Source organism: Bos javanicus, chromosome 3, assembly GCF_032452875.1.
Source record: "Bos javanicus breed banteng chromosome 3, ARS-OSU_banteng_1.0, whole genome shotgun sequence".
Lineage (NCBI taxonomy): Eukaryota > Metazoa > Chordata > Mammalia > Artiodactyla > Bovidae > Bos > Bos javanicus.
Window position 1 is genome coordinate 98,266,422 of NC_083870.1, and position 13,060 is coordinate 98,279,481.

Below are 13,060 nucleotides of genomic sequence, written 5' to 3' on the forward strand. Positions count from 1 at the left end.
ATTTTTCCTTTTCATACTGTTCATGGGGTTCTCAAGGCAAGAATACTGAAGTGGTTTGCCATTCCCGTCTCCAGTGGACCACATGTGTTCTCAGCGGAGGTAAATTTAGCAGCTGTCTGACTCTATGTCATATGCCTAAATCCTAGAGTCATGAATCACCCACCCACTCATATATGCTAACTGTATCTTATACCAATGATTTATTATTGCTTTTCTGGTAGTTAGATGGTAAAGAATCTGCCTGTAATGCAGACCTGGGTTTGATCCCTGGGTTGGGAAGATCCCCTGAAGAAGGGAATGGCAACCCACTCCAGTATTCTTGCCGGAGAATTCCATGGACTGAGGAGCCTGGCAGGTTACAGTCCATGGGGTTGCAAAGAGTCTGACATGACTGAGTGACTAAAATGACACAATGACATTTTATTTCACAATCTGCCTTAATCTTTGTATTATTTCTCAATTAGTTTAATTTTGGAAAATACAATTATGGTGTTTATCAGTCATTCTAAAGGTGTGATCTGGATATCCATAGATAGTATTGCCACTACCTGGAACTTCTTGGACTCCACCTGACTATATCTACTGAATCAGAAACTCCACCTACTCTCTGGGTAGAACCCAGTGGTGCATGTTTTAACAAGTTCTCTAAGTGATTCTCATGCATGCTGAAGTTTTGTAAGCACTCATGAAAATATACCAAAATGTTATCTAATCATATCCAACTCTTTGCGACCCCATGGACTGTAGCTCACCAGGCTCCTCTGTTCATGGAATTCTCCAGGCAAGAATATTGGAGTGGGTTGCCATTTCCTTCCCAGGGAATCTTCCTGACCCAGGAATCGAACCCAGGTCTCCTGCATTGCAGGCAGATTCTTTGCCACCTGAACCACCAGGGAAACACTTACTAAAATGTTACTCATACCATTTTAGGACTGGCTGCTTGCTGCTGGAAAATCAGTACCCAAGAGGCAGTTGTTGGTAGAAAGGAAAGTTGCCTTTAGTCAGAATGCCAGCAAATTGGGGAGATGATGGACTCAATGTCCCCCAAAAAACTACTTCTGAAGATTCTGCTTTGTCATGAAAGTTCTTTAAAGGGAAAAAGGAAAGCAGTCCTCCTGTTGTTGTTCAGGCCCTCAGCCATGTCCAACTCTTTGCAACCCCATGAACTGCAGCACGCCAGGATTCCCAGTCCTTCACCATCTCCTGGAGTTTTCTCAAACTCATGTCCATTGAGTCGGTAAGAAGCCAATTCTGAGTCCATGTTGGAAGCTGTTTCTTTGATTTGCTTTTCGTTTTTTGTTATTACAATCATACATAATAACTTGCCTCAGAAGACCCTGCCCCTCTGCCTGATGGTAAACTAAAGTGCCTTGGTTCGGAAAGATAATCTGACCCTGCCCACCTGTGAATAGAAGAGATTAACACACCCCCTTCCAAAGGCTGGCCCTTCCCTGAGATGTTTTGCAAGACTGAGGACTCTTTTGACTTTAGTTCCTCACTCCCCCTCTCTCTCTATTCTGCCTTTTTACGTAAATTGTTCATTGCCTCTCTCTCTGACCCTCTAAAAGAACCTGGCATCCAGACTCTGACAAACTTTGTCTCCCATCTCCTAGGCCAGCCGACTTTCCAAATAGCCATATTCTTTGTCTCAGTATCTCGTCCCTCAGATTTATTGGCCTCTCATGTGGCTAGCAGAGCGAGCTCGAATTCAGTAACAGTCTCAGTTAATCACTGAGATAGGGGTCAATGTAGACTCCATCCCCCACTGTGTGCAGGCTTGTCAACTTCTTGTGATTTTTCTTTAGATTCTGTCTTGTTCACACGATTTGTTGCCAGAATTACTGAAGGGGATGCTAGAGAAAAGATCTAGTCATCTGTTAATTATTTATTCATTTTCTGCTTTGATGTATGGAAAGAACCAATAGATTAGTCAAGGCATTCTGTGATCAAAATATTTGAAAGTTGCACTTAGGCTGGAGATGAGTAGAGCCAGAGGTGCCTGGTTTAAGGTTAGTGACAAGACAAAGGGTCCTTCTGTAAAGTTCCTGCAAAAAACTACATCCTGCCAAAAGCTGCTTACATTACTAGTAATTTTCTTTGAGAGATAGGGCTACAGATGTGCATGTGTTTCAGTATAAGATGATTTTAAAATAAATTACCTCATTTTTCAGATATTTTTGTGGGTTTCTTGGCTTATGTCCCATCAATAAATCTCAAAGGGTGGAGCAGCAATTTTTGATGTCATTTGATGGATTATCAGCATTCAAGTTATCAAAAGTAGGCAAGATTACAGATATTTGTAGTTTATGAGAGTAGATAAAATTTCCCACTTTAGAATCTTAATTTTTAGATAATTACATATTCCCAAGGAACGGCAAAGATAGAATCAAAAGCAATTGATTTCTGGATATTAACCATGTATCCTACAATCTTGCTATCACTGCTTATCAGTTCCAGGAGTTTTTTGTTTTGTTTCATGTTTTCAATTCCTTGGGATTTTCTTTATAGTGAATCTTTTCATGTATGAACAACTTACCATGTTTTACTATTGCTTTTTGCCAATATTCAAAAATAAAATTTTCTAAGATTTCCCCGGCTCAGTATTTTCCTCTTTATCCTTTGTCTTTCCCACTCATACCTCAGGAATGAGCTCTGTTAAATGTCAAGGAGATTCTAACATGTAGAGACAGGTAAACGTCCCCAGGGAAGGAAAAAATTAGGGGGAGTTAGAAAAATTCCCATCCTGGGTCAACTGATTATCAATTAATTTATCTTTCCCCACCCTTAACAATGAGGATAATCAATAGAATCATTCTCCTGTTTATAATCAAGGTTAATTTAACACTGCTGCTGCTAAGTTGCTTCAGTCATGTCCAACTCTGTGAGACCCCATAGATGGCAGCCCACCAGGCTTCCCCGTCCCTGGGATTCTCCAGGCAAGAACACTGGAATGGGTTGCCATTTCCTTCTCCAATGCATGAAAGTGAAAAGTGAAAGTGAAGTCGCTCAGTCGTGTCCGACTCTTCGGGACCCCATGACTGCAGCCTACCAGGCTCCTGCGTCCATGGGATTTTCTAGGCAAGAGTACTGGAGTGGGGTGCCATCACCTTCTCCGATAATTTAACACTACAGTGCAACAAATAAATCGTGTGTGCAGTTCAAAGAATTTTGAAAAATGCATGCACTTGTTCATTGTGCCCTATAGCATATTTCCTTTATCCATACACTACATTGTATCTATTTGCCTTCTGATGGGCACTTGGACTATTTCTGGTTTTTGACAGGACTACAAGGGCTGTGCTTACCCAGCTTCAAGACTGAAGAAAGAGCCCAGAGTTGGCAACAGAGATATCAATGGTTTAATGAATGGGGGAGCTTACATGTCTGAAGGAAGGTCCTAGAGCCACACTCCACCATGTACTGTGGATGGCAAGGCAAGACGTGGAGACAGACTTCACTCCTGGTGGCAGGAGGAAAGTGACAATGTTAGTCGCTCAGTTGTGCCTGACTCTTCGGGACCCCATGGACTGTAGCCCACCAGGCTCCTTTGTCCATGGAATTCTCCAGGCAACAGTACGGAAGTGGGTAGCCATTCCCTTCTCCAGGGGAGCTTCCTAACCCAGGGATTGAAACTGGATCTCCTGCATGGCAAGCAGATTCTTTACCAGCTGAGCCACAAGGGAAGTCTGATGGCAGGGGAGGTTATCAGTATAGTGGCAATTGGTATCTAGTGGGCTCATTGTTTACCAGGGAAAACAGCAAAGGGGCATGTCCCTAACCATCCTTTTGAGAAGCATAGTGGAGTGTTCTGATCTAAAGCTGGAACAATCATTACCTGGGACCTGGGGCAAGAAAGAAGATCCGTCATGTAACTAAGGCATAGCTAAAGCAAACACTGGTGGAGCAGAGGAAAGGTACAGAGAGCAAGAGAATGGCCATCTTGAGTGGCCTGACCATACAACCACTATGAACATTCTTATACAAAGAGATTTGTAGATGTGTTTTCATTTCTCTTGGATTAATGCCTTGGGGTAGAAATTTTTGAGTTATTGGGTAGATATATACTTTACTGGAAACTGCCAGTCTTGGACACAGCAGCAGTATATAGAAGTTCCAGTTGTCACATCCTTGGCAGGGTGTTGTGTTGCCAGTGTTTTTATTTTAGCTATTTCAGTGACTCTGAGGTGAAATCGCAGTGTAGTTTACTTTGCAATTCCCTAACACCTAGTAATATTGCACACATTTTAGCGTGCTTATTGGCCATTCATATATCTTCTTTTCTGAAGTGTTTGTTTAAATCTTTTTCAATGGGGTTGTTTTAAAATTTTTTATTGAGTTGTAAAAGTTATTTATATATTCTGGATGCAAACCCTTTGTCAGATGTATACATTGCAAATATTTTCTTCTGATTGAAGTTTTTTCTGTTAGTTTCTTAATGGTATTGTTGATAAGAAGTTTTTAATTTTGATGAAATCCAGTTCATCAGTTTTGTTTTTTCTAGATTAGGTTTAGATGCAGGTTAATGCAAACTCCAAGTAATCATGGCTTAAACAGGATGGCAGTGTCTTTTTTCCTCTCTCTCACTAAGGCAGGAAGTCCATTCCATTCCACAATCACCAGTTATCTCTTCAATTGTATTGTTTTTCCATGCAGTTCATAAAAGTACCTGAACCAAAGTAAAGAGAACACACCCTCTTTCTGTGGATATTTCTTCAGAGTAGGACCATCATTACCCTTATATTTAATTGTCTCATCTGTCTACAGGACTACAAAGGATGCTGAATAATGTGGTTTATATTTCACTGGGCTACGTACTCACTTAAAAAAAATGTTCTAATGAGATAGAAGGACAAGATAACAAATACTGTAGGAAAAATGGTAGTCTCTGCCATAATCTGTTGATTGTTTCCTGTGAATTTTCTCATTTCATCTATTTTCGAATATGTTAGTATACAATCATTGTTTCAATCTTATTACCTTTATTTTTTCTTGACTTTGCAATTACATTGTGATTTCCATTCTTAATATTGTTTATTCATATTTACTTTTTCCCCATGATTAGTATTGTCAAAGATTCATCAGTTGTATCTCTCTGAAGAAGTAGCTTCTGGCTTAGTTTCTCTTCTCTAGCAGAGTTTTAGAAATGGAGGGATATTGCTTGTTTCTTGGAAACTTTTATCAGCACTTTTAACTGTAAAAATATAATAAAAGATATCAAACTCAGGTCTCCAAATGACTAATGGAGAGAGAAACTGCTAATTTAGCAAGGTTATTTTTAGGATTTTAGCTTTGGGCTCAGCGATTTTAAGGAATTCTGTCATTTGGGTCAGGGAGAGGTAATTATATTAATTTCCATTTTTGATATATATTAATTAGTCTATCATATATATAATACACATATATATGAATATCTGTCTATAAATATATATACTAGAGGAACTGAGTCAGGAGATTGTTGTGGGGACTGGCAAGTTCAAAATCTATGAGGCAAACCAGCAGGCTGGAGATCTGAGGAAGAGTTGACATTGCTGTCTTGAGTCCAAAATCTGCAGGATAGTTCTGCAAACTGGAAATAGAAGCAAGGTTTCTACATTACAGCCATGAGCCAGATGTTTTCTTCTTTTTTCTTCTTTGGGAAATCTTAGTTTTAGTTCTTAAGGTCTTCAACTGATTGAATAAGGCCTACCCACACTGTGGAGGGTAGTCTGCTTTTCTTTAAGCTTACTGATTTAAATGTTAATCATATCTTAAAAATACTTTTACAGCAACATCTAAATTGGTTAGATCATCTACTGCCTTTGCCAAAGAACCGGCAGGCCGATTCTTTACCACTGAACTACCTAGGACGCTCTCAAGGGATTACAGAGTTACTTAAATCCTTTTAGAGGATATGCAAACAAAATATTGAAGACTGCTAGGATGAAGTCCCAAACTCTCTCTCCAAGGGAGCCACCATCGTACCAAAAATATTCAGTGATATTTGTTAAAGATGGTCATACATTCTTTATGCAGGACCATCAAGTAGGATGGAATGGAATTTTACAGTGGGGGAGAAAGATTGGGCTCAACTCCAAATTCAGCAGGGGCAAATGGGAATTTATTGCCAAGCAGCAGGGTGGAAGTCAGTGAACAAAAGCACTAAGAGGAAACATCAGGAGTAAGGGGAAATCTGACAAGGGATTTTTGCTGAATGAAGACAGGTCAAGGTGATCAGGCATGATACAGGTAATGGTGGAGGATGAGGAACCTGGTCAGACATTGAGGCTATTGGATAGTGAGAGGGGTGTGGGGATTCTGGTTAAACTGATTTAGCAAGGTTCCTGGTAAAATGAAATTTTATAAGGAAGTGCACAGATGGGCCTAGGAAAGCCTCATGACCCTGACTAATGTTAGATCAAGCAAAGAATCTTTGTCAGTATTGAGAGGCAACATTTCTGTCAATAGCTTAGGAGAAAGAGCACTTGTACTTTAATCATGAACTCTTTTTCCTTTTTAAAAGAGCTTCATTGAAGTATAATTGACATACAAAGAACTGAACATATTTAATGAGTACAATTTGATGAGTTCAAACAAACCCAAACACCTGTGATTCCATCACCACAATCAAGGTAACAGACATATCCAATACTTCCCAAAGTTTCCGTGTCCCTTTGTTTTATGTTTGATTTTGTGTGTGTGTGTTTGTGGTCAATTTAACACGAGGTCTATGCTTTCAAAAAAATTTGAAGAACACAATACTACATTGTGAACTAGGTACTATGCTGAAGATTTGGAAACAATCCAAGTATCCATCAATAGACAAAAGATGTAAGTGGTATATACATGGGTTTCCCAGATGACACATTGGTAAAGAATACATCTGCCAATACAGAAGCCCACCAAGCTCCTCTGCCCATGTGACTTCCCAGGCAAGAATACTGGAGTGGGGTTGCCACTTCCTTCTCCGGGGGAACTTCCCAACCCAGGGATTGAATACATGTCTCCCGAATTGGCAAGCAGATAATCTTACTGCTGATCTACCATTTCATAGAAGTGCCAAAAATGGACATCCTTACCTTGTTCCTGATATTAGAGGAAAGGTTTTCCGTCTTTTACCACTGAATACGAAACTCCAGTACTTTGGCCACCTCATGCAAAGAGATGACTCATTGGAAAAGACTCTGATGCTGGGAGGGATTGGGGGCAGGAGGAGAAGGGGACGACAGAGGATGAGATGGCTGGATGGCATCACCGACTCGATGGAGGTGAGATTGAGTGAACTCCAGGAGTTGGTGATGGACAGGGAGGCCTGGCATGCTGTGATTCATGGAGTTGCAAAGAGTCGGACACGACTGAGCAACTGAACTGAACTGAACTGAATGATGTTCACTGTGGGTTTTCATATATTTTATGCTGAGACAGTTTTCTTCTATTTCTAGTTGTTTTTTGTATCATGTGAGGATTTTGAATTTTGTTGTATATTTCTTCTGCAGCAATTGAGATGATCATGTGGTTTTTCTCCTTTCATTTTGTTAATATGGTATATTATTTTGATCAATTTTTTTGTATTGAACCATCCTTTTAATCTAAGAATAAATCCTACTTGATCATGTTGTATAACCCTTTTAATATGCTACTGGCTTCTATTTACTAGTATTGTGTTGAGGATTTTTGAATCAGTTTTCACAGGGGATTTTGGTCTGCAATTTTCTTGTAGTGCCTTTAGTGATGGTATTAAGGCAATATTAATCATCCTTTGCCCAGTTTCGTGGAGTTTTACTTTATACATGTACTATTTAATAATCAGAAATGTTCAAGGTGCTTTAACTGAAGATTTCGGTAGCTCTTTTCCTTCATGGATCCCTTCTTCCTGGAATTCAGCCTTACTTTTTCCTTCTACCTTATCTTCCTGAAATCTATTAGATCTTCTCAACTTAGCCAGGCCTTTTGTTTCTTTTCTCTGTTCCTCTAACTGTAATCAGATCTTGCCTCCCAGAAGCCTAGATGATTTAGAACTTGCCTCATTGATTTTATTGTGTCTGTTTCCACAGTTTAAAAAAATCCATTTCTTAAAATTTATTTCGTGTGTTTTATTTATTTTTCTTGTTTAATCATTGTTTATTAATGTTAGGTCCTATCTTTGTTACTTCATCATAGCCGGAATCAGAAGTTCCACGCAATGTTTGGGTTTCTCAGGCCAAGTAAATAGCAGGTGAGGAAAGTTGCCACTATCTTGACAGGGGCAATTTATGCTTATCATCACGAAGAGGCATACGAAGGCGGGAGGGAAGACTGTGTTTGTTTACAGCATCAGTTAATCTCAGCTGGTCTGGATTGACTGAATGCTTATCTCTAGAGCTATTGACCCTTGGTAAATAATGTAAAATCTATCAACTAAAGATAAATGGTGTTCTGAAACCATGGGTCTGTAAGTTGTTACAAAGCCAGAAGCATCAGTCTGTCTTCACTGCTTAGGAATGATAATCTTATTTAAGATTAGCACCAGATTTTGGTGGGGGGAGGGAGTAGGTAATATCAGGGTTCAAAGCCTAAGTCTAGTCACATAGCTGGAATAGATTTATGTGAACAGTTCAATATGAGACCCCCCCATAGGTAGATTTGGGGCTTTCTAGCCCTGGAATGCTTCACCAAACACAGTGGTGATCCGAGATCTGGAGGCAATGCATATTCTGCGTGAGGCTACCCTACAGGTAGACCAAGAAGACCACTTCTGGGAATTCCAAACTCTTTTCAGTGCATGCCCTTCTATTGTTACTGGATTATGTCCTTTGTAATAAAACCTTTTTAATAAACTAAGTCTTCTGAGTCATTTCAACAAACACTTAAGGTTCTTAGTATATAATTTACATAGTTTGGCAGCCAGATAATCCATTAGAGCTTCATTTGTTACTTCATTTCTCAATTAAAAAATTTTATTGAAATACCATTTATATACAATAAAATGCACCTTTTTAAAATATAGTGTGAGGCATTTTTAGAAATCTCTATCTTGTAGTCATGACCACATTCAAGGTATAGAACATTTCCATGACCTCCAAAAGTTCCTTCTTGCTGCTTGACACCCAACTTGTCAAATATTAATAGCAAATGGTAAAATGTAACATTCATCACTTGAGAAGGTTGTGGTAATAAAGGTCTTACATATCTCAGGGATCAGAAGCTCAGTCATCACATTAGTTGAGCTACATAGGCTCACAGAGATGCTGTGAGAGGAATAGCTGAAAGGTTGAGGAATCTAGAATAAGTAGCAGAAGAGGGAGATGGTGTTAGTTGTGGCCCTAAGATCAGCTATAAGCTCACTCGGAAAAGACAGCATGGAGACTTCTAGATTAATTTACTATTGAATGCACATGGATCAAGCAGTGCATGGGGTGGTATATAGCAGATGCTCTGGTAGGCCCTCCAGATCTCCCTTCAAGACTGAGTCACCCATTCCCAAGATGCCAGTGATTACAATTTCTCTGCTAAGTGCCTTCATGGGAGTTGTCCTCAACCAAAGCAAACCAAAGCTTCCTTGTCACAGGTCATGCATCCTCTTCAGGTACAAGGAAAATCTGTACCAATGATTGTCCTTATAGTTGTACGCGGGTCTACAACTCCCAACCCCACCTCATGGTGGAGCAACCTTAATGGACCATCCCAGCTTCCTGTGGTACCAACCTTCATTGTTGCTTCATCACAGTTCAACAACAGTTCTTGCTAAATCCTACTTCACTCACTTGATTCTTGGTGTTGATCCCAAGTATATACTCCAATTAAACTTCCTATATCCAATTCCACATTTTAGAGACAGTTTCCCAGGATCCTCATCTAAGACAAAATTTTATTATGTGTTTTCCACAAAGGGAAAACCCCTAATGTCTAACAAAAAGATAATTACACTTGCTAGTAATCAGATAAAGATGACTCAAATAAATTGAGCAATACCCATAATCATTGGTCAGAAGTCTTGATATGTCAATTATCTTTAATCAAAATCCCAACAGTTTTTAACTGAAAATTATTAGGTAATCCTAAAGTTTATGTGGATGAAAGAATAGCAAATTTTGAATCCTTGTGAAACTTTCCTCTGGTCCAAAAACAGATTAGTCCGGTCTGTGTACACAGTGGGAAGGAATATTTACTGAACCTCCAAGTGTCAGAGATATAGAGGAAAAAGTCTAGATGGCCCTCATTTCCAAACCCTCCTTTTGGAGCTCAGCAGAAATGGCTCAAAAGGTCTGAGTTAGCTCAAGAAAGCAGGCTAAGACTAGTCAGGACTTCCCAGGTGGCACTAGTGGTAAAAAAAAAAAAAAAAACAAAACCCACCTGCCATTGCAGGACATATTCACAGACTTGTTACAGACTTGGGTTTGACCCCTGGGTCAGGAAGATTCCCTGGAGGAGGGCACAGCAACCCTCTTCAGTATTCTTGCCTGGAGAATGCCATGGACAGAGAAGCCTAGCAGACTACAGTCCATAACGTCACACAGAGTCGGACATGACTGAAGCAACTTAGCATGCATACGAGACTAAAGTCACATGAATGCTTCCTACTTCTCATGTCTTAGAAGTAGAGCATTACAGCAGAGGATCACAGGAGGAACTCTCTCCATGCTGCCTTCAGTTCAGCAGTGCCTGGCCTCGGAACAGCTTGCTATGAAAGAGGGAGAATTAGAGGTTAGTCCATGGTCCTGCACGTATCAGCTTGTAAGTTCTGTCCTCCATAAGCTCGTATAGCTGTACTTCGTGGCACTAGTGACCTCGGTTCAAGTCCTTTTTAGAACGCTGTCATTAAAGTCCCCTATGGACCAGACAATTTCTAGCACAGACTGTCTAAGCTTTCTCTAGGCTCCTCTTACTTTAAAAATTCCATTGTTTCATTACTAAAAACAGCTTAGAAAATTATTTTCCCAGTGTTTGTCCTGTGCCCGTCTCTAAATTGAATGTAATATGGTTTTCAGCAGGAAAACAAAACAGTTGTAGGGAAGAATAGATAGTATTCAGTAGGGCTGGATGAATAAGAGGAAATTTTAAATTGTGCTTACGTAGGTAACTTGCATGGCATATGTCTGTTAATAAGAGAAAGAATTCTCCTTAAGATTTCCCCAGAATTCTCATGATGTAAAGGAAAAGTCCAGGGGAATACACATAAAGACTGATGAGCTCAGATGTCATTTCAGGCTAAGGCATGTTATGTCAGTACATGTCTCTTGCAAAGATAACATGAGTTCTCTCAGGACATGCAAGGCGCAGCTGCAAGTGGTTTTGAGATTTTGTAATACAGACAACAGGCACCTTGCTGTTGTCTCTATTAAAGCATATTGATTTCAATTTAGAATAAAAACAAGTTCAGCTGGCAGGCAATAGGTGGACGCTGTGGTACACAGGACCTACTTTGTAGTATCTCTTACCGACTATCAGTACAGCAGCATGGCTGATTCACCCTTGGACACTGAGACAACTTAATGAAGGACCTGGAAAGAATTTCTTCTGGATTCTGGAGCTCAAGTAAGTGACCAGTTTGTAAAAGATAGATAAGGATAAGGCTATATTCCACCTCCTTAAACATGCTGTTAGGGGTTCTTTTAGCTCTAATTGTGTAGTATTTTGCCAATCTTTTTATCAGAGACTAGTGGTACTTGTAGATTTAGAAAAGTAATAGACAGTGAGGTGTTTCAAAAGAGAAGATCTGGGAGACTTCCCTGGTGGTCCAGTGGTTATGAATCTGCCTTCCACTGCAGGGGATACAGTTCATCCCTGGTCAGGGAACTAAGATTCCACATGCTACGGGGCAAATAAAACCCATGAGCCACAGTGAAGATCCAGGGCAGCTAAAAATAAGAAAAAAAGGAAGATCTGCTTTCATATTTCATTTTTCGATTGCTGACAATTAAAGGCCGATCCTATCTGCACTGGGTCCCAGAAATGGAACCCCTTCCCTAGCCTCTTTTTTTAAAGACATCAAAAAGCTTTCAGTGATGCCAATGCTTTAGACACTACGGTAGGTATCCCCAGTGACCAAGAATCCTTTCCTTAAGTATATGTCGTATTGTTATTAAACATAAGTACCCCATAAAAGAATATTACTAGTGTTTTAACTGTATTTTTAAAAGTAGATTAAAAAATTTAATGAGGAATAATTGAAATATAAGAATTTAATTAATTAATTATATATGTTTTATTAAATATATATTTATTTATTAATTATAATAATTTTATTACTGAGTTAATTACATCATATGGACATATCACAACTTGCTTATCCATTTATCTGTATGTAAAATTTTGAGCCATTTTCAGCTATGGAGTATTACAAATAAAAATATGAACATTTGTTATAAGTCTGAACATGTGCCTTTATTTCTTTTGTAGCTTGCTTTTAAAAATGACTATTTATCTTTCATAAATTCAAAATTTAAGTTAATGATTCTAAATAGGAATGAGAGGTAGTGGAGGGAGATACCAAAATAACTATGAGTCATTTAGAGATTACATTCCTTTGGAAATTGTAATCTGTTTTTCTGGGTGTTATGCCAACAATTGCCTACTTTTATCCATTGATGTGAATTGTTTAAAGGCTAGCATTGCTGATAATCATTTGTCATATCTATCAGATATGTACAATAATAAAATTTAAAGCACAATTACTTTAAATATTTTCACATGGGCTTTATAAAGGCCAAATAGGACTTTCTTTTTTTTTTTTCGAAAGTAGATTAATTTTGTTTAGTTTCAATAGTAGACAGATTTTGTTTCCCATGACCAGAGGAACTTCTTCCTTCAGCTCTTAACGCATTTTTTTAGCACATAGCTATGATGTGAATACAGTTTACACTTCCCTTAAAGATATATAAATATTTGAACCCCTTTTTTTCTTATTATCTCATGTTTTTTTGTTTTTTACTTACTGACTTTGTAATCCAACTCACATGTTTCTATGAGTTACAAGAGGGTTGCCAGATAAAATACAAGATACCTAGCTAATAATTCAGCACTCTTTCTTTTTTATAATTAATATATAAAATTGTTGACAAGCTATTTTAGTTCCACCATAATTTGATCTCATCTTAATTGTTCA